Source organism: Rhinolophus sinicus, linkage group LG02, assembly GCF_036562045.2.
Source record: "Rhinolophus sinicus isolate RSC01 linkage group LG02, ASM3656204v1, whole genome shotgun sequence".
NCBI lineage: Eukaryota > Metazoa > Chordata > Mammalia > Chiroptera > Rhinolophidae > Rhinolophus > Rhinolophus sinicus.
Window position 1 is genome coordinate 30,344,995 of NC_133752.1, and position 23,042 is coordinate 30,368,036.

At 42.8% G+C, this 23,042-nt stretch overlaps 1 protein-coding gene across 8 annotated transcripts in view; it reads right to left on the reverse strand.

Moving 5' to 3' along the window:
* SGMS2 (sphingomyelin synthase 2) overlaps window positions 1-23,042 on the reverse strand; it is a 153,853-nt gene that overhangs the window by 81,699 nt on the left and 49,112 nt on the right. For 3 of the 8 annotated variants that reach the window (XM_019741914.2, XM_074322690.1, XM_074322688.1), the window contains exon 1: window positions 1,132-1,480. The exons of 1 other annotated variant lie outside the window; for it this stretch is intronic. The gene's annotated coding sequence lies outside the window, so the exon portion shown is untranslated. Of the gene's footprint in view, window positions 1-1,131; window positions 1,481-1,547; window positions 2,113-16,948; window positions 17,069-19,762; window positions 19,840-20,870; window positions 20,995-23,042 lie in introns of those variants that run through there. 4 more of the 8 variants (XM_074322672.1, XM_074322676.1, XM_074322680.1 and 1 more) reach the window with 4 other exon arrangements.

The following is a 23,042-nucleotide window of genomic DNA, read 5'->3' on the forward strand; positions in this document are numbered from 1 at the left end:
AATTCCAGGTTTTCACTTTCAGCCACTGCTCCGACTCTGTTTAAACACTGAATGGCAGTTCCCTTTACATGAGGTGGAAACCAAAAATCTTTCAGGTATCCACACTGAAATGTTTAACTTCCTGAAGATACCACTTCACATTCCAAGGAACTTGCCAAACACTCAGCCCAGCTATACAAGTAGGAAAATTTGTGGAAATCAATTGGTTATTAGGTAAGCCAGCTGGAACACACTATTACTTATATATAGTTACAATTTGTTGGGGTCCTCTTTGTGCCAAGGCATTCTGATAGGCCTTTGGCGCTTTAATCCTCATGGTTAGCCTCTGAAGTCGTTCTAGTCCCATTTTTACTGAATTCAACGTATTTAACGCAACTGAGAACCCACCGTTCATAGATTGGACTAGGAGTGAAACCAAGGATTTGAAAAGTTGAGTTTAAATTCAAAATCTACACCCAACCTAGAGACACTGACTAGATCACTTCGAAAATTTACAATACACATCAAAATGATTGTAAGGTCCTATCAGAGCAGGCAAGATGAAATAGAAGAATGGCAAAGATTGATAAATAAAAGATTCCTAGACGTGACATTTGAGTTGCTTGAAGATGTAGCCGCGGGTTATTAACAATTAGCCACACCTCAGATAGGTCCCCTCCCACCTATTCGCGCGGAGAAACCAAGTCTTCCCTTAAGGGGAGCAGCTCTGGACCGCCAAGCACTGAAAGGTTTCCGTGTAGGCTGCCCAGAGCTCGGCTATTACTGTTCACACATCATCAGTAAGTGCCTCTCAAACAGAAAAAGACAGTCCCTCCTCCACCACCTGAACTTTAGCCCTGACCTCTGGAGTGGCTCTAGACAATTATGGTTTAAAGTGTCCTTTCAACGCCAGCACCTAGTTACCCGAAATGGTTGCAAATGACTGAGCTGAAAGCTCAGAGCAAGGAGACTTAAGCCACACATCCATTCTCTATCAGGCAAAATCGAAGAAGGATGCCCTGGGGCGGGGTGCGTGGGGGCCCAATTAGAGCCACGTCCCGGTTGGCAATCCACCTTCCCCCTCCCCGCGCTTCGCAGGACGCGCGTCTTCCCAGCCCATCCTCCTCCCCAGCCTCTCCGGGTGCTCCTTACCCGCTCCCAGCCGGGGCTCCAGACACTCCCAGCCGAAGGCACTAGCTCCAGGCGAAGGATCTGCTAGCGGACGGTGCCCGCTGCCGCAGCCACACCCCCGGCCGAAGCCCCTAGAAAGTTTGCTCGGGGTCTCGCCCGCTCGCGCCACGGCCCCGCGAGGGAAGCTGCTCTCCGAGTCCCTCCTGCGGCCGCCGATCCCGAGGCCGCTCGCGGCGGCGCTGCAGCACCGGCCGGGATCCGGCCGCCGCGGACGGCTCCTAGCGCGCCGAGGGCGGGGTCTCCCCAGCCGGCTCGCCCGCCGCGCAGCGCTGAGTGTTTACAGCGGCCCCGCGGCCCGCTCTCCCCGCCCGCCGCCCTGACATCATTCATTCTCTCACACCCTCGCCCGCCCACTCCATTTCCCAACAGTGACTCACCGCCAGCCCGGTGGCAGCAGCGCCCGATCCCACCGCTGTGGCTCTCCAAGCGCAGACCCGAGCTCGAAAAACCGGTGCGACTTCTTAAGAAGAAAATCCCGGCCGACCCTCCCCTTTCCCAGGCCTTAAAGGTGCAGGGAAGGAGGGGCTTGGCAGGAAGGGCCGATTGGCTCAGGACCGGGAACCTGAGCGCCCGGAGCAGACTTCCCTGAGCAGTGACAGAGATCAATCTGGGAAAGTTATTTGGGTGGCACTCGCAGCAACTTTCAGGTGGGGCTGGGAAGGGATCCCCCACCCCCGCACCTCGCCTGATTCAGGCACTGCTTCCTGACGTGTCTGTGAGTGGGCTTGGGGGCACCCGCGGTTATTTAAAGGGTGTTGCCGGGGCCTAAGTCAGAGAGGTGGGCGTCCAAACCTCACGGGGTTGCCTGGCACGATTAGTCATCAATCCGCTTGGTGGTAACTCGAGGTGTGAGCTGGAAGGGTGCTCCAAGTTAAAGAGGCTAATACTTTCCCTTCCGTGACTAACCACTGTGTCATTTGTCCTGTTAATTGATTTGCTTCTCTGTAAGGATAAAAAAAACCGTAACCAAAATAAACGGTGAAGGAGTCCTTCGCTCAACTGAACACTGAGCTTTTCCTCAGTTTAGGGGGCACAAGGTTATGTGTGGTTTCTTTGATAAGCTCAGCAGTTATGTTTTTAGAGGGGTCTTGCCTTTTTTAAAATGGTCAAGGCTGTACATTTCTTGGAGTTGCTATTCATACACCTGCTGGGCAGTTTTCAAAGTAAGGGATAGCAGCTTCAGAAATTCTAACTAGGATGAATCAGAGGGGATTTGGCCAAATCTTTATTGACTTTAATTGACAAAAATGTTTTCTGTTGATTTCTACCTGCGGACAGTAATTAAGTTTAGGATTTGCACTGGCTTATGGGTGATTCCATATAAACAACAAAAATAATCCAAAGGCATCTGTGGGTGCCTAGTGCAGACATCATGTGGGTAAACATCATTTGTCTATGGTAATTAAGCACAATTGTAACAGAAAAACAAAACAAAACAAAACACACAGGTCAGTCCCCAAAGAGACAACTGTAAGATGTTTCTAGAGACTCTCCCTTGAATGAAAATGCTCCTGAAATTAACAAAGGTTCCACATCATTGTTGTGGAAAATGTTGTGGAAGCAAACACCAACACTTGAAATTTATTTTCCTTGGTTCTATTTTTTCATTTCAATAGGAGATCGTTTTTAATTTTACAAAGCCCAGGCATTTTGCCCAGAAGGCAATAGCAAACAGATTGATTTGCTAGGATGCAAAGTAAAATGAAATTCAAACCAACAGTTTTTACAGTCAGAGACCTAATCAGAAGCTGGGGTGTCCTGTCCATTGATAACATGGGGGGACTAATGGGCGGCCACAGGAAAGTTTGGCTGAATATCCCACCTACTTCCTACTTTATGACCCAAATATTTGGACATTATGGAAATATGCGTAAATAAGATTTTCTACAGATCTTAAAAAATGATGTTGTGGGCTTTTGGGCCTAAGCACATGGATGAAGCGAAAAAGATCAAAACAAAGCCTGCCGTCCCATCTGCGTTGTTGCATGATATAAGTCCTGCAGCTCTATCATAGGATGGTTTCTGGGAGACTTAGTGGGTAGTTCTGAATTTGTGGTTACTACTGGGTCTCAGTTTAAATGTTGTGAAATAAATGATTAGGTCATTTTATCATACCACTTCAATATCCTCCAGTAAATGTAATAGTATAATTGTGATTCGGTTGCATGAAGTTTTTCGATTCTATTCATTGTCAACATGAGAAAGCAAATTATTCATCTTAATTTCTGTTTTGAAAAATATAGACTTCTCCATCTCGGAGAGAGGTGATTTCTTTTGCTTTTCTTTTTAACTGCATCTTTTTATTTTCACAACGTACCAAAGTTTACTAAGTCCCTGATTAGTCACCCTCCAAAAATAATAATGCTCAGTGCTCTAAGGAGAGTAAGAGCTGACAGGTGTGTTCTTGTCATTTTTTCCCCCCTAAACTAGTAAACACTGTAAATCAAGTTTCACAGATATTTCTTTGGTCTGATAAAACACACTGATTAAGTTAGGAAAACATTATATATATATCTGTAGTATTTATCATCTCTCATAATAACTCCTACTCTGCATGTATCTAAGTCATTCACTCAACCAACAAGTGTTTATTGAGTCCCTACTTTGTGCCCACATTGTTTATCTAAGAATCACCTTGTGTATCTTTCTAAACATATCTCAGCAATGGGAAAGCTTGCTTTTAAAAAAAATTTGCATAAGGCTGTTTATTGCAGCATTATTTAAAATTTTCCCAGGATCCATCATGGTGCAGGGCATGTAAATATTGAGTGGGTGAAATAAACAAATGAATAAGCCTTAAAGAACACACTGGTAGTGAAGTAACTCCATGTTATGGGATTCTATGTAGGCAATGAAAAAAAAATTAGTTCCATAGACTCTGACCTAGAAAACTGTTCTTGTTAAATGAAAAGGATAAACAGAGAGAAAACACACACACACACACACACACACACACACACACACACACGTTGTTTTTGTGAAACAAACGCCACTTCCTTCTGACAAATCCATAACCAAATTATATATTACTTGTTGGCAATGAAATATAGAAGGACAGAGTGTGAAAGGGAAACTTTTATTTCTGGACTATTTTTCAATGAGCTTGCATTACTTTTGTAATTAAAAACAACAGAAACAGTACTGGAACTTAGAAGGCAGTAATACAATGAGTCCACAACATAGGGGAGCTTACTGTCTTGTTGGAGAGACAATAACACCTAGAAGAACCAGAGAATAAGGCTGCTCGCCCTGTGGTTTTGGGGTTTCAGAGATTCACCCCCTGCCAGGCCTATCTGAAGAGCAAACACCTCCCATTTATTGAGCACTTATTGCATGCCAGGGACTATGCAAATTGCTTCACCTATATTATCTCATTTAATCCTTTCAGCAACCTTCTGAGGTAGGTACTCACAATGCCCTCTTCTATAGAGGTGGTAACCAAAGACAAGGGATTGTCATTGTCCCAAGATGACACTCAGTAAGTGGCATCATCAAGGCATAAGATTAGGACCTTCTGGCCCCAAAGTTCAGACTCTTGACCACCATTCCTTAAATTGCATCTACACTGATATAATTCTTCTGATGTAACAATAATCTTACTTTTTAGTTTTTAAAATGCTTATATTAAACTTTGTCAAAAATATAAGGTAAAATTGCCATATTATGAAGTACCTGGAAAATGAAAAATAAAACTGCTGCTGACATCTTGGTATCTGATCTACATTTCTTAGATTTTGATCGTTTAAGATAATTTCAACAACATCACACATATGATTCTTATCCTGATTTTTTCTAAATTTAGCACTATATCACGTGCTCTTTCCTCACAATTATCATATTAGTAGCCCATGATATGCCAAAAAAAAAGTGTGTGTGTATGTGTGTGTATTGAACTTAATCTGAAATCTGGTACCCTAATTATTAATTAGGGGGCAGTTTAGTACAATATTTTTACATTTTTCTCTTGCGCTATCTTTTTTATAGTTATTATTACTACACTATGTATACAAATGTTCTAATTAAACTGTTTGGGGTATTCAGAAAAGTAAATGAAAGGTACTATGTGCCACATATTATTAATATGATGGTCCATGCTACTTCTGGACTAGAGCAAGATGGGGAGGGTGTCGGGAGAGCAATGAGCAGCTCTGCGGCAGCCCGAGTGCAAGATGGCAGTGGTCCGGGTTAGGAGAGCGGTGATGGCAATGCAGGAAGCAGAGCGGAGTTGAAGCAATGGCTTAGATATGGGGATAGAGCCAGAGAAGCTCCTACTTTTTTGTTTGTTTACTTCAGCACTTGGGTAGATGGTGGTGCCTTTTACCAAGCAAAACAGGAAATGCCAAGATAAGAACAGGTGTGTGGAAGAAGACGATGAGTTTTAAACATGATGAGTTTGAGATGTGTGATTTATAAATGGAGATGTCAAGTGGGCAGCTGATAATATGAGTCTGGAACTCAGAAAAGAGGCATGAACTGGTGATATAAATTTGAGAAGAGTCAGCCTGTAGATGATAAGGAAGCCATAAGAAGAAATGAAAGTGCCTGGAAAGAGTACAAAATGAGAAGGGGGGAGGTCCAAGAGAGAGCCCGACATTATAGGTTTGATAAAGAAGAACACTGCGGATGAAGCTCAAAATACATAACTAGAGAGAGAGGAAGAAAAGCAGGAGAATGTACTGTCGAGGAAACAATGTTTTGAGAAAGGTGGTGTGGGCACAGAGTCCCAGAGAGCAGTTTCCAGGCTCTCGGCCTCACATAGGGGAGGGGGGTGCTGGCTCGGGTGGTGGATAGTCATCAGCTGTGACTGGTTGGCCATCAGCTGGTTGGCCATTGGCCACTGATCTGGCTGCCATGGTTAAGTTAGCAAGCGCGGAGTGTGGATTGAGGTTTGCAGAGAAGCGGACGGCAGGTTGTAGATCGTGTGGCTCCTGCTTCCTGTGTCTCCAACCCAGCCGCCAGCGAGAATATAGCGGTATGACTCCCCTATCTATGGCTCTGTGGGTGTTCCTTTTTGGCCTCACCATATCATACGTTCTTACGTGGGGAGCAGGACCAGAGACCCCGCATGACACCCTGCATGACAGATGGAAAGACCATCTACATCAAATGCTCCTGAGAAAACAAATAAAATAAAGACTGAAGAAGTCCACTGGACTTGATGATGTGGAGGTCTTTGTTGACCTTAACCCAAGGGCGTGTGGTTATGGTGTGGTGGAGTGGGGTAAGGAAGAGCTCAGCAGGGGCCGGGGCACTGGCTTCCTGGATGCTGATCTATAAGGGGTGCTAAAGAAGTACCGCAATAAGTTCACAAGATACAATTTGGGTTGGTGGGAAATGAAGCATGCCTGCTAATGGGCACAGGGTACCGGGGTGATGAAAATGCTCTACAGTTGATTGAATGCTGATGGGAAGGAATCGGTAAAGGAGATGGGGAAAGAGACAATGGGGAGGATAACCAATATATTGTCAGGAGAAGTCAGGGGAAGTCAGGAGGAGATGGTACCCAGGACACAGATGGAAAAAATGCCCAGAAACATGAGAAGGAATAGCTCCAATGCAAGAGGGAAAAATGAAAATAGAAAGTGTGGGAGTGACGCAGTTGTGTTTGTAGATTGCTTATAGAAAGCTGAAATCATACCTTTTGACGCTTCCATTTTTCTGTGAGTTGGAAGGTGTGTATTAATTTTCTATTGCTGCTGTAACAAAGGATCAAACACTTGCTAGCTTGAAACAACACAAATGTATTATCTCACAGTTCTGCAGGTCCGAAGTCCTACAAACTTCTCCACTGGTTTCTCTACTCTGGGTTTCACAAGGCTGAAATCGAGGTCCGTTAGGCTCTGATCAGCAGGCCCTAGCAAGCTCCAAACTCATTCAGGCCGTTAGCATCTAGTTCCCTCCTGCGGCGGAACCAAAGTCTTGATTTCCCTGCGGGCTGTCTGCTGTGGGCCAACCTCAGCAGCTGGAGTCATCTGTCCAAGAACCTCACATGTGCTCAATCCTTCTCGCAGGGAGTTTTTGTGACTTCCTCTGCCTCATCTCTGCCTCAGGGGAGAAAGTCCTCTGTTTTTAATGGTTCGTGTGATTAAATTGGGCCCATCTGGATAATCCGGACTACTCTTTTATATTAAAGGTCATAATCTCAATTACATCTGCAAAGTCCTTTTGTAATGTAACATACACGTATTCACAGGTTCCAGGGATTAGGGTGTGGACATCTTTGGGGGGGCCCATTCTGCTGACTACAAGGTGACATCATCAAGTGAGAACAAGCAAGTGGAACAGGTGGGCGGTTTTAGAAAGAATGGAAACAGTTTGAAGTATCCATGCTGGAGAGTAGGAACACGAACTGGCTAGAGAAACTTCATCAATTTGACAGATGGCTCTGAAGACTGAATTGAAGTCAGGGCCACAGTGATACCAACAGTGTCCTTCTCCAGCAGCGCTCAGCCACTTGGGCATGGCTTGGAGAATGGAGGTGGCGCATGGGACACATTGGCAAAGGAGGAAGGGAGTCTGGGATAGTGTTAATGAAACAATGGACTAGGGAACAAAAGATGGTCAGGGAGAGAGGCAAAGAAAGGAAGGAGGGAACCAATGGGTAAAAGGAAAGTAACAAGATCAATAGCCTAGAGATCCTGAAGACGTTGCGGACGTGAACCAGGGATAACCGATGGAAGAATTTGGAAGCATAAGAGACCAGGTGGTGAGATTTAGGAACCATTTATCTGAGCAGTAGGAGGCAATGGCAGGGCTTGGAATGGGGCTGTGAGTGGATGAGTGAGGTGGAGGGAAAGAGGACAAGAGAAAGAGGTCACTTCCCAGTTCAGGGCATGAGAAGAGTAATGCTCACGGATGCTGAAGCTACCCAGATGACGGCCACATGAGAGGCGGAGAAGAAGACTGTAAATCAGGTGCCAAACAATTGATAATACGTTGGGACGAGGAGAGGAAGGCGGGTGGTACAGAAGATGTGAATGCCTCAAAGGATCGGGGCATAACCTCAGTCCAGAAGCATCTCTAGAAATCAAAGGGACACAGACTTTACCTTTCAACCCCAAGATATGTAGAGCGTGAGAAGATAATCAGACACCCTATACAGGCCGTGGAGAAAGTGTGTCCCTGGATTTCAGTTAAGGCCCCCAAATGTAGGGAATATTCCAAGAAACAATTGAGCATATTGGAGAGTTTGTGATTATAAAGTAGGGATTTCAGAGGATACATGAGAAGGGTTAGGGAGCAATGGGTAAAGTCAGGGAGATCAGGGGAAATAAATCACAGAGTATCATAGAAACAAGTGTATGGAGATGGAATAGGCATGTGAGTGGGGTGGGGGAGATTTTCTTCCTAAACCCACCCCTTACCTTTTTTGGAGCCGACAACTTGACCATTTCCCGAAGCCAGCATAGTAGAAAGTGGTCTTGTGTAATATAACTCAAAGCTGGAATGGAGACATACTTATTTAGCATAATAAAGTTCAGGAGATGTCAAGAGGAGGTTAATCTTAGTGCAAATGGTCTCATTTTACATTAGCTGTTCCATTCAGAGGCCAAACTACTGTGAGGATGCCTCCCCCTCTCTTTTTTCTCCCTCGGGATCCAAAAACACTAACCTGCCTCTAACCAGCTACACTTAGATATTCTTGATAATGAATAACCAATATGCTGGGACTAAGCAGGAGAAAATTGGTTAAAAACTACTGAGCAGATTTTCTTGGGGAAGAGAGGGTTCTGTTAGGAGTGGAGGTTGGGGGCCATACTCTGCTCATCAGGAGAGGAAACCATGGGTCTGTTAGGATAGTCTACAGCTCTGATGGAGCAGGAGTGGAACTGGAGGAGATTGATTGGGCTGCAGAGAACAGTACCCAGCACCCATCACTTGGTGGACTCAGGTGGTTGAAATATAGTACCTGAACCACAAGTAAGGTCTTGTCTTACCGCTAAGATTCTGTGTGTATACTTGACTGGCTAACACTGACATTGCTTTGTTTTTACTGTATGACCCTTGTTTCCCCCACAAAGGGGTAAGTGTTGGGCCACACGAGGAATGGCAGATGAAGTTCTGAGAGTTTCCTGGAGGATAGTGAGAACAGGTACCTTGGAAAATTCAGCAGTGGCAAAAAGAATGCCTGCATGAAGACAATGATTTGATTCCCAGATAGATTAGCCTGAAGCAACATTGCCCAAACTTTCCAGTTTCATAAGAATCATCATGTGAGGCCCACATGAATCTTTAAGGGAGGGATTACAGATACCATTTAAAGTAAGTACCTGAGATGATTCTTATGTTGAGAAAAATTTGGGAAATTTTAGCCTAAGGAAATGATTCTCTAGCTTTTTTTCCTATGTAGTTGAGCAAATTCTACACTTCCTAAAGAAATATTAGCCATGAGTTTAAATCAAGGACTATGACATCTTGGCAGGGGCTATCAGAATTTCAAGGTTGGGTAAGAGGTGTTGAGTAAAAGGGAGGATGGAGGGGAGAGGGGAAAGGATTGAGGTAGCTTTAAACAGCTTCCCCAGACAGACTGAGGCTCCTTCTCAAAATAGGGAGGGTCATCTTCCACATCCCACTCCCAACCTCCATCCCTGACAGTCACTGGTCCAGGATCTCGTCTAGAGAAATAGACTTCACTAACGAGATTAATAGTTATACCCTGATGTTTAGAGTGTTCTGTGACTAATCCTTGTGAGTCAGTCTCTGGAAGGGCAGTCACCTTGCTATTTTGGCACAGTTGAATTTTAAGCCTACCAAACAAACTAAAGACCAGCGTTCACAGACTGGTGTCCACACTGGGAAAGTGACTCCCTGTAGGACACATCTGGACAGCCTGCTCGTCTCCCAGGCCACACTCATGGTTTTCAATGGCTTTCTCTCCATTTGTTTCCCCTGGTTCTATTCCAATTAGAATGTGCACTCACACATACATCTTCCTCCACACAGTCTGTTAGGGCATTGTATGTAATCATATCACCTTACTCAACCTGGCCCTTCTTAAACGGGATGGGACGTGAATTGCAAATTAAAACAGACTATTTTTTCCTAATTTAAAATGTGAAGAAGGACACTACTGTGGGAGGACATGCTAACTTTATGCAGACCCGACTTTTCAGCTGTTAGCTCCCACTAAAATGTCTAATGAGAAAGGTGCAAAGTCTGCCTGTTGATCCAAACCTTTTCTATAATGAAGGGTAGGTAATAACTGTACAGTGTTGTGCTTCCTATGTGAAACTATCCAGTCAATGACCGCAAACATGTAATACTTTATTAGTCATCTTTACAACTTCCTAGTAGTTAAATATAAATGTAGGATAAAGAGACATAGAAGATGAGTAATAATAGACAAAAATCTTTGACTTCTCAGTTTCTTCAACCTTTCTAATCTTAGGTGTGTTTTGGACAGTGAGCATCAAAGTATATGTTATATATGCAATCCATAAATTCAATATGAAGTAACACCTTGCTTTGTACTAATGTTACTGAAAAGAATTCAGAGTATGCTCACATATCATTGACTCATTTATGGTATCTTTACAACATCCTCTTAAATTTCAATGACTCCTTAGTCTGCATTCAGTATTTCATATCAAACACTTTAAGATTTAGAAGAAAGTAATTGCATATAATAATTGTTTTTAAAAATTTCCTATTTTATTCTGTGCTTTTAAAATACATTGTTCTCTATTTGATTTCTTCACATGACTGCTTCTCCACCCTCCATATACTCAACTTGGCATTCTTCATGCTCTCCTGCCCTTATCCTTCTTTATCTAGTTCTCATAAATTAATCTTGTCCTCCTTTTATCCTCTCTTCCTCTGGTCTAGTTTCATTCCTTATATTTATTTTTAATTAAATTTGAAGGAAAGAATTTATCTTATTTTTATTGTATGTATTCTAGGTTTCTCCATTTAGCAACTGTTGCTACTCAATAAATATATTTGACTAATTATATTTTTCACCCATTTTGATCCATCTATCCCATAAACTTTATCAAGTACTACCTACTTTATGCTGCGCTTTATAAGGGAGAAAAAGTTGTAGCACACACACACACACACACACACACACACACACTGCTTTCAAAGTGTTCTCAGTACAGTTGGGAAAATAAGATAAATACATTAGAATTACATTCTCATAATGTGCTCATATTTCACTTGGAATTACCTTAAAACTTAATGTACTTATTTCACATTTGTTTTCAACCCAACTAATGGACAGCATGCCAATATGCTTAAGAACCCACTTTAATTGTGTCTAGCAGTGCCAACAGGCTAGCTTCTGTCTTCTCACTGTCCCTTCATCCCCTAGGAAAACAGCCTCTGAAATATGCTGGGTAATTTAAGTTTTACATAACTACAAAAATAGAAAAAGTTAAGAGAAAAACAGAATAATAATAGTATTCATATTTGTTGAAATACTGAACCACGGACAGGTGACTATACACGTACTCATATGCTCAGGGTCTTAGCAGGAAAACGATGGCACACCCAAAGAGTTTAACTAAAAAGAGTTTTATGAAGGGACTATTTATAAACAGTCTAGTGAGAAAGGTCAGTGCAAAGATACAACAAGAATGCTAAAGCATTGCTGTATCTCCAGTACCTGGAGCAGTGGTCCTTAACCTTATCTGTGGATTAGCACCTCCCGGAGAGCCTTAGAAATCCCTGATACCTAAACTGCACCATGAACCAATTCAATCGGAATCTCTGGGTGAGTCCCAGGTGCAGTATTTTTTAAAGGTCTCTGAATGATCCCAGTGTATACAGCCAAGGATGAGAACTGGTCTAGATCAATGTCTAGCAGAAAGTAGAAACCTAGTAAATTTAGTTTAATGAATGAGGGAATGGAATTCAGGTGAAAGAGGCCCTAAAGCTAGGAAGGGCTAAGATTGAGAAAAGGGGTAAAGGCTGAAGTCTCCATGAACTTCAAGTGTAAATCTGAGGCCATTGTTTTCTGAGACAGGAATTTGTACGTTTATTACTCTGGAATGGGCACAGTTCTAAGTGATATGGTTTAACCCACTTATGGCCATGGGATTTTTGCATAAGTACCATGGGGTTGAAGCTTGCTACAGTAGTGGCAGTTAAAGATCTGAGGTCAGGGTGTTGGAAGGTTTGGGATTTTAAATGTTAAAGTTGCAGGGGATGGCGAGACGGCAGGACGGGGGGAAGACTTGCTGTTCATGGCTCTCAGATTGGACATTGATCTCAACTGAACCAGTTCTGACTTGCACTTCTTCCTGTTATCTTCATGACCCTAAATTCATGTTTTCCAGCAAATTCCTTTGGCCTTCTGAATCTGAAGTCACCTTTGCTTCTCTAGGTCTAGATCTACTTTACACTAAGACACACATACTAAAGCCTTATTGTGAATTAGTTCATTCATTTTCCTGCTTTTAAGAGCATATCAGGTGAAGGCACTGAAGGCAAGGAATGCAGAGTAGTGAAAAGTGGACAATGTCTAAATTCACCTTGTTTACTTATCATTTTGCTTGAGGCTCTTCTGATCAGGGCTTCTATTGAGCAAAAATGACAATAGAGACAAAATCCATAAAACTCCCTCCACCCCAAATACCATAAGGGTTTAGGAGGAAAAGAGAGGGCCAATGACCTCCAAAATGGCACTTCTTCTTTATTTGAATAAGATATTTATTGCTCATTTACTTTATCACAACCCACAACCTCTATATTAGATTATGAGTCACCTTGAACTCTGGTGATTAAGTGATTAGGGTGGGTTGGGGTCCCATGAAAGAGTTTATGTACACCCCACTGCCCAACAGACAAGTCGTTTCCAAGGACTTCTTCTAGAATGGTTGGATAAAATATGGTCAGGTGCTGGAGAAGTTTGTAACTAATAATTTAACTTTATGAAGAAGTGCTTGTGTTCCTACTCCCAGTGAGGTAAACATTAACCTTCTAGATGGAAAACTGCCATCCTCATTATCTTTGTGGCACGGCAGTTACATGACACATCTAGGGGCAGCTCCAGATGGCAGCGCGTAAAACAAATGCTATGAGCCTCCAGCAATATTTGATTACGAAGTGTTCTCTTTGTGGGAGACAATAAGCAAATGCCGGTCAACCCTCCTCCAGCCCTGCTTCCATGGCAGGATGTTTTGGGGAGTCTTAGGAGGACAAATAATACCACTCGCTACTGTAGGTGAGAGGGGCTGAGCCAAAGAGACGGTTGCAGCAGTATCTGTATAGGAAAAAAGAAGATTTCAAACTGAATACATGAAGTGCTCACCAAAGCAACAGGACTGAGGAAGGATGTCAGGTCTCCATATAGCATTGTCGTTACTCTGTCCCAGGTCGTCCCTTCCAGCCCTCGTTTAGAACCTAGAACTGGCAGCAGCTTCCTAAAGGGAACCCTGCTTCCAGCCTTAGTCCTTTCTATTCCATTCGACGTCCTGCAGCCATTGGGCTCTTTATAAAATGTCATTCTGGTTTTATCATTTCCCTCCTTAAGCCAATCACATGGCTTTTTATTTCTGCCATTTCTCAAGATAAAGTACAACTCGGAGTACAGCTGAAAAGGTCTATTTGACTTGCTTTCTGCCTACCACTCCAGTTAAAAATTTTGCCACTCCCAGCTCCCATTCTTCATTGTGCTAAATATCCAGTTTGTTTAAACCCGTGAAGCTCTCTGGCTTCCCCTTCTGGGAACTCTCTTCCCTTTCTTTTGTCTGCCTAAGTCCTCCTTATGTATCAGGACTCAATTTACATATCCTAGTGGGTGCGCCTATAGCACCCTAAACTTCTCCTAGCGTAAGTTATTCCCTCCCTTAAGCTGTTTATCTGCCTGTCTTATTGGACAACATTAGCTCACATTAAGTATTTAATATTCACCATAAGCTATTTGAGCATTTTCCTTGGCATATCTCATGTGATTCCCACAATGCTCCTGTAAGGAAGACACCTGATTATAAACAAACCAAGGCTCTGTTAAGTCATTTGCTGGTCCTACAGTTAGAAACCTCCACAGGGCAACACGGTTATCAGTCTTGCCTACCATTTAATCCCCAGCAATAATTGTATACCTAGCCCTTAGATGTAGCGAGCACTTACATTGCACGCAGAATGTGCTGGGCATATCTCAACTTTATATCAATAGGATGAGGAAACTGAGAGATAAAGGTTAAGTGACCTGCCCATGGTCACACAGCTAAGAAATAGCCAGGCTAGGATTTCGACCCAAGCAGCTGGCTTCAGAACTGCTGCACTCTTAACTGCTATATTATTCTTCCTTTGCATGAGCAGAAATGCTGCAAATTGCAGAAATGTTAAGGAAAGAAATGAAACAATCAAAAAAGCAAAACAAACTGAGACCACCATTTAATAAGGCAATTTGTTAGTCCTTCAGACAGCCGCCCATGATCTTTTCCAAGCTACCCGTGACAGAAGGATGAATGCATAGCTTTTGCCACATTTAAACATATATGAAAAAAAGAATCTTTTTTTTTTTTTTAAATCTTGGAGAGTGCCAACTCCACTGAGCAGTAATAGAGAAGAAAAACCAAACCAACTAGAATTTCCTTTATGGCACTGAAATATGTACTCAAATCACATTCTCTAGAGAAAATGGGGAGAGAAATCCAATGGGATTATGGTGAAAGGTTGAAGTAAACTAGCTATATTAGAAGAGAACTGCTGTGGTCTGGGGAAAAAAAAAAAAGAAGAATGGATAAATCCTTGCAGTTCCAAACAAGGCAAAAAAGTTTAGTTTGGCCTTGTCAAGTCCAAATAGAACTTGGGTGGCAGAGAGAAAAAAGGCAAAGGAATGCTTTCGTAGTTGTGTTTTTCTCCCTTCCCCAAATGGAAAATTTTATTTCTGTTTCTTCTGATTTCTGTATTGTTTTGGTGGTTTCTTCCATAGTAAATTGTTTTAAAGATCATTTTGGCATGTTTGACTTTTTATAAAATAGAAGAGATTTAAATAATTAATGGAAAAAAGTTTACTTTTTGGAGGATGGATGGTGGTTGGTGACTTGGGGTATACGAAGGCAAGAGGATCTCTGAGTGAGGGAATGTGCCCCAATCGTCAGAAGATATGCCCCTGTAGCGTTTGGTAGCTCCAGTGTAGGAGACCCCAGCAATTGTCACAAAATTAATGACAGAAGCTTATTCGACTTGGCTAATGCCTCGTGTTAGAGATAAGAGACGATGGTTATTGACCAGGAATGATGGTTTAGAGATGGGGAGGAGCTCACAGATTAGGGATGGGCTTTCTTAGGGACGTATTTAGGGAGAAGGAGGTGATAGAAAAAGAGGAAACAAGCGTGACTCATAGGTACCTGGCCTTCCCTTCTGGGTGGAGCCGATTATTGACGAAGGAAGCCTATAGGGAAGAATGGATTAAGGAGAACAAATCTAAAACTTCAGTTTTGTACATGTTGAGTTTGACATTTCTGCACGCGGGTCCGCCTGGTCTCCCTCGTCTTCCTCATACTGCATCATCACATCTATTCACTGTGCAACAGCAGAGGATCTTTTTAAATTGTAACTCACAGTCATCCAATGACTCCACATCTAACTCCAAGTGAAAGCCCAAGTCATTACCTCACTTCTCCACGCCTCCGTGCTCGTACTGTTCCAGCTGCACTGGCCTCCTAGCTGTCCCTCAGACGTGCCAGGTGCACTCCCACCTCAGGACCTGTGTAGTGTCTCTTCCTTTTTCACAGAATGCTCTTCCTACATATATCATAGATATCTTCCTGACCTCACCTCCTTCAAACATTTGCCCAGACTTCAGCATCTCAGTGAGGTCTATGCTGACCACCCTACTTAACATGACAACTGTTCTTCCATCCCCAGCCCTCTACTTTTTCTTTTGTTCGTTCTACTTCTATTTCATCACCTTCCATTATACTATGACTCTTTTATAAGGTCCGTTGTTAATCTTTGTCTCTTCTCACCAGAATATAAGCATCATAAAGGAGAGAGGTTTGAAACACACACACACACACACACACACACACACACACACACATATCCCTAGAACCTAGAATATTCCATGGCATATAGTATGAACCCAATAGATAGTGGTTGAATGAGTAAAAATAATTATCCGATGTCTAAGAGATGGCAAATAGATGGTTGGATAGATAAGTCTGGAGCTCAGAGGAGAAGGTGAAGTCTGGAAATAGTAATCTGGGAGTCGGTAACAGTTAAAGCCATGAGAATGGATGAAATTACCCAAGGGAAAAAACATGACTAGAAAAGGGAAGTTTCAATATTAAGAGCTAGGAAATGCCAACATTTCGACATCAGGTAGAGATGGAGAAACCAATAAAGGAGTCAATTAGAACCAGTAATGTAGACAAACAGCAGGCGTAACCCGGAGAGGAGTGTTACGTAAAGGAGACAGAGGTCAGCAGTGTCATCTTCTGCTGCATAGCTGAGCAAGATAAGGCTAGAAAAGCCTTCATCATCATTGGCAACCATGGAGATCTTTGCCACCCGTGATAAACACAATTTTGGGGGAGATGGAAACTGAGGTGGAGTTTGCCAGCATGGCTTGAGGCTATACTGAGGGTCTGCTCTTTAATAAGAGCAAAGGATCTGAAGAACTATGTAAATAAAGGTTTATAGCATAAATAACAAAACAAAACAACAACAAAAGAAACAAGAGATAATAAGTCACAAGTCGAGACTAAAAGGAAAGGAGGCAGAAGCAGATAAGCAAAGTGAATACATTTTTGGAAGATGGAAAGCATATTGAGAATTAGAAGCTGACTTGACCTACAGGATAGGGGGATATACACCTCTGTACCTGGGGGCAGTCACAGAGTTGAGGAATTTTGATGAGAAACAAGTCAGTTTGCCATGTAGAACCCTTTAGATGTTCTGTGTTTGGATTCAGCAGGTATTGCAGAAGGTGGAGGTGAGGTGCCTGGATGAAAACAGGGAACATGGTTGAAAATTTTTATAGAATGATTGAACTCATGGATCCCCTTTCTTATATGACCCAGCTAGAGGACTACATACATCTTCATGTACCTCCAGCCTGCCCAAGGAGAAATTGGATTAGACAAAGATTCTTGACTTTGGGACACCAGGACCAGCATAAGGGTAGGAAATGCATGGAGTCAGAAATGTGGGGATTAAATGAAAATTTTCATACTGAATTATAGTTCGTAGATTCCCTTCCGCTGCTGTACTCCTGAAATTTTGTCAACACATTGGATAGTAGATTGGAGGAGTCCTCTCTGGAGAATCTAAATTACTCGTGAGAAGAGACTGACAGATACTGATACAGTTAGAATTACCCAATAAAAAAGGTACTGTCTTAGTCTGCTCAGGCTGCCATAACAAAACACCATAGGCAAAATACCAGACATTAATTTCTTGTAGTTCTGAAGGCTGGACATCCAAGATCAAGGTGCTGGAAGGGACAATGTCAGATGAGAGCCCTCTTCCTGACTTGAAGACAGCAGTCTCTTGCTGTTGTCTTCACATGGTGGAGAGAGACATCTCTCTCTCTCTTCCATTTCTTACAAGGCCACAATGCTATTGGACCCCACCCTTATGACCTCATTTAACCTTAATTACCTCCTAAAAACCCTATCTCCAAATACAGTCACACTGGGGATAGAGCTTTCACAAATGAATTTCGGGGGTGGGGGACACAATTCAGTCCATAGCAGTGGTCAAGAAATAAACAGTGACAGTGTGCCTTTTTATAATTTTGGATATCTATTTAACAATGGCAGTTATCCCACCCTGATTAATACAAGGGGATCCAACAGAGGAGAATAGTGAGGAGAGTGCCATACACCAGGTCTCTCTAGAGGGCAACCAACCTCTCCTGCCTGGAACAGAAGACAGCTGATGTTTTCAAATGCTTGGGAAAAATTATTGGTAAAGATTCAGTAGATCTATTGGAACACTTAGAAAAAAATAAATGGTAGACACATGAGAAGACAGTTTCAATTCCAGGAAAAACAAAATGTTGTACGAAGATGAAATATTCATAACATGCAACTTGGGTTGAACATGCAACTTGGTTCGGTCATAGCAATGTAAGTGATTGCTGACTTAGCCAAAAATTAAAACAAGGCTATGAAGGAGACCAAAGTTTTGTCACCCCCGAATGTACCTTTTGTGATATTGATTTTGAGCTGGTTATTAAGAAACAAAAGATTCAGAAAGAACCTTTGAAACTTCTTCCCTACTTGCCTAAAGGAATTCAGGCAGAAAAACCTGCTTAAAGAAAAGGAGCATCACACTAGCATAATAATATAAACTAAATGTGGCAGACAGGGAGAAATTGAGCAACGCCTGTTTGTTGAACTTCCTTCTGTGTCCCGTTGTTTCTGGGTGGTCCAACAAGATTTGTTCACCACATGTTTGCTATTTCTCATCTACCTGTGAATTGCCTGCGTTTGCTTTGAAATCCCAGACTGCTGCCTCCCTCTCCTTTGTCCAGAACGGCACATAAACCTCAACTGCCCAATGCGTCTTCGGGTCTCATATTCTTATGGCACCCCCGCATGTACATCCATAATAAATTGGAGACATTTTCTCCTGTTAATCTGCTCTGCCAATTGGATTATTAGCCCAGTCAGAAGAATTTAGAAAGGTTAGAGGAAAAAATATTTTGGCTGACCTTACAGCTATATTAAGAGGATGCAGAAGGAAAGGGAAAGGGTGTGTATTTGTGTGTGTGTGTGCGTGTGTGTGATGACATACTTCAACTTCTATAATAGGAGGTACATAGGAAATGTTTAAAATAGATCAAGAAATGGCAGTATAAATTTACAACTTTAAAATATGTAAATAATTCTTGGTAGACACAGCATAAATGTTGAAAGCGGTTTCCACTAGGAGTGGGATGGGGGAGCAGGAATGTAGGTTGGGCAGAGGAGTGTTAGTTTTTAGCAAAGCCTGGTAGTACTAGTTGAGCATTTAAAAATTGTATGCATATATTAGATAAAAATCAGTTACACATTATAACTTGTTTAAATACATTGTACAGGAGATGCAAAAAGGGAGACGGGAAGTAGGGACACCTCTTTCAGAAAGTTTTGCCTGCAAGGAGGAGGAGGGGGCAGCAATGCAAACATTCAAGGGTGGATTTAAATATTTTAAAAAATAAAGTAGGAATAACTAGTTAGCGAATCAAACAATGCAGTGTTTACAATGAAAAGCAAAGTTTCCTGCCCCACCTATTCCAACCCATCATTTTCCATTCACTTATAAATGTTTCAGCATATGGCTTCTCCCACGCTAGGTGTATGAGCACCTTTTCCTGCCCCGGGAGAGGATCTCTGCAAAGGGAGAGGCACGTTGCATTTTTCTGCGAGTGGGCCACCTGATGGGCACGCTGCCTGATGGGCAAGCCGCTCTGCCCAGGTCTTACCCCAGCAGTCCCTTCAGGACTGTGCAGAGGAGAAGCTAGGAGTGTACAGTCAGGACATTTTGGGGGCCCTACTCTACAGAGGTCTATGTTATCTCAGAGTCACAGTACCTTCACTGGGAAAACGCCTGTGCACAGAGGAAATAAAAAAACCTGCTGTGTTTGTGGAATAGCTTAAAGCTGCAAGGCCGAAATTGGATTGGGGGAGTGAAGACAGTGATTTCCTACCTCTGCTCTCTTTGAGAAGAAAAGGTGAGAAGTGGCTCACGGAGGCCTTCTGTTATCTTTGTCCCGACCCTGTGTTGCTGTAATTATATAGAAGCAGAGACTAGTGGTTGTGGTCACACCTCTACTACGAGTACTGTAGGTAGGAACACACTGATTACACTCAAGTGCCTGTCACCGTAACAACATACTGTAAACATATATTCAAAGTCAAACACAGTGTTTACTTTCTGAACATGAATGAAACCACCATATTCGTACAGAAGAACAACCAAAACTATGAAAGATTCCAAAACAAACATAAAAAGCCCCTTAGGAAAATGACTTAGCTGGCTTGCCGATCATTACTTAATGATTTTTAAAGATGACATTTTAAATTATTTGGCATCGTGTCCTTCTCCTTTTCCCAGCATATTTCAGAGAATGGCAGATCTGCCAAGTTTAACGTAATATAATCTATTATAAAAATGACTGAACTCGAATGCTAGAGGCAGGGCTAATGCACAAATATATGCCAGTGCCCTGGAGTGGGAATTCATTTTGGGGGGAGATTGTGCTAACTAACTTGAGAAGAATCAGCCAAACATTCCCAGAGGGAAATTTCACAGGTATTCCCCCTCAGGGACCTACCTACCTGATGTCTTCCATGACACTGTCTGTCACGTCTTTTTACCTGTGGCATGTGGTTACACTAGCCTAGAAGGGGGAAACTCAGATGCCTTCAGGGACCAGACAGGTAAGTAAAATGGGAGTGATGGTGGCCCCAAGAGTGCATGGACTAAACTAAATCTGCCCTCACACATATATACACATACACACAGCAGCTACACTGTCCGGGCCAAACAAGAGTCTGCTGGTCACATGCTTCCCAGGGGCTACCGATTTGTGATCTCTGCTGAGCTGAAGGAATAACGCCGCTGTACAAACTCTACGATCATAACTGACCTCTAGAGTCTCCGGGGTTTCTCACCCGACCCTGGAGCAGAACTAATTTAAGCCTAAAGTAGTTAATCCAAAATGATTGCCTGGACGCCTACTTGTTCTTCGAGGCCTGCTCCAACCCCAATTCCTCCATAAACCATTCCTTTTTCCCTCTGAGACTGAGCCATACCTTTTGCTGCCCTTGCTCTGTTACAGCAATTCCACTGTCACATATTGCAATGGCTTGGATATGTGTCAGCGTCAGCCATCCCGATTGTAAGGCTCAGCCTTACAAACGTGCATCATCTATAACTCTGTAAAATTTAAATGAAGGAATTTGTGAGTATTTGATTGGCATACAGAAATTATAAAAAATCCTAGAACGACATTCAAACAAGAGTACCTCCCACCCAAAGTATTCTCTCAATGTCTCCCAAACTGATGTTCCTTAGAACATTAGTCCCAAGAGATGCTCCCTGACAAGTTCTCTGTGGTGAAAAGCTGCACCCCATATCCTCACAGAGTCATAAGGCACCATGGCATTGTAAAGGCTCTGAGATGACCAGGAGAGATTAAAGAGAAGTTTCCTTTTTTCCATCCAGGGTTCTCTTCATACATTTGGCTATGAGAACCCTTCCAATAGGACCATTTAACGATTTACTCCTTGGAATGCAGCCTTTGCAGAGGCAGCAAGAACAGACTCTGGCCCTGGATCCTCAATATTATCTGTGCTTAAGTTACGTGATCTCTTCATGCCTAAACTTCCTCATCTGTAAGATGGGCATAATAGCAGAACATACCCTTATAGGGCTGCTATACAGGTTAAATGAATTAATAAACATAAACTATGTGCCTCAGCCTAGATTTGGAGAAGACGTCAGAAAACCAGGTCTCTCTTCCTTCTTCAAATTCAGAAATAATTGAGAAATAAGATAATGATCAAACTACTGGCTTTGCTGCCAGTAACACTGTTTAGAGATGGAGGCTTGCTAATAGGATTCTTAATATGACCCACCACCTCCCTGCCTTACCCACTTCACCCCCATTTGATCCAAGCCTCTCAGTCACAGGCTGAGATGGACAGGTTTTCTTTGTCGGGGCCGGTCATTTATAGCAGAGCAAACAGAGAAAGCCTTTGTCTTGTGTATTAGTTTGCTAGGGCTGCTGTAACAAAGTACAGCAGGTCCTCAAATAATGTTGTTTCGTTCAATGGTGTTTCCTTATAACGTTGATGAGATGTCTTAGGAACTTAATTCTTGTTTGTACATCAATTTGCCTGTGGTAAAATTGGTTTCATTATACTGTACGTGAGGACTTACTGATCCACAAACAAGGTGACATAGAACAGACATTTACTATCTCACAGGTCTGGAGGCTACAAGTCTGAGATCACGGTATCGGTATCTGCAGGGCCGTGCTCCTTCTGAAACCTGTAGGGGAAGTGTCCCTCCTTGCTTCTTCCAGTTTCTGGTAGCCCCAGATGTTCTTTGTCTTGTGGCAGCAAAATTCCTGTCTCTGCCCTCACGGTCACATGGTCTTCTCCCCTGTCTCTTCACATGGCCTTCCTTCTATGCGTGTCGGTCTCTGTGTCTAAATTTCCCCTTTCTATGAAGACACCAGTCACATTGGATTAGGGACCACACTAGTGACCTCATTTTAACTTGATAACCTCTGTAAAGACCCTATTTCCAAATAAGGTCACATGCTGAGATACTGAAAGTTAGGTCTTCAATATATCTCTTCTGGGTGACACAATTCAATCCATAATATCCTGAGACCACGCCTTCTGAAATAGAGGAAAAGGAACTGAAAATAAGTTCTGATTCTTCTTCCTCACATTGCCAATCAGAGACATCATTCCTCCTTGCTTGGTGGGGGTGGGGGGTGGGGGTCAAGACAGTCCATAAGTGCTCCCAGCCCTTTCTCTCCTCTTAGGGCTGAGATTTAGAAATGTCCTCCTCTCCTATGGAAAACGGGGAAGTAGGGAAACAGCCCCACCCCCACTCCCAAAATGTAGCCCAGGGATGGCTTTGAGATTAGAGAGGCCTTTGGAACTGCTGTGGTCCTGCCTTTTGTCAGCTGGAGTGCTTCCACCTCTCCTGGGGCTCAAGAGTGTACACATGTACTGAATAAAATGGTTACCTAGACACCGGGAGTCTTGAGTACTCCTTAGTGTTGCACTTGGGGCCACTTCCAATTGGCCATGCCCTTGGGAACTAGGTTCTTTCAAGCCTGATTTTTTTAGGGGAGGGGCATAACTCTTGTTAATTTTGGAAACGGCTGTCAGCAGCTAAGGCACAACAACATGTATTTAGATTTTTAATAAAGATTTGGAGGGTGGAGAGAATGACTATTCAATAAT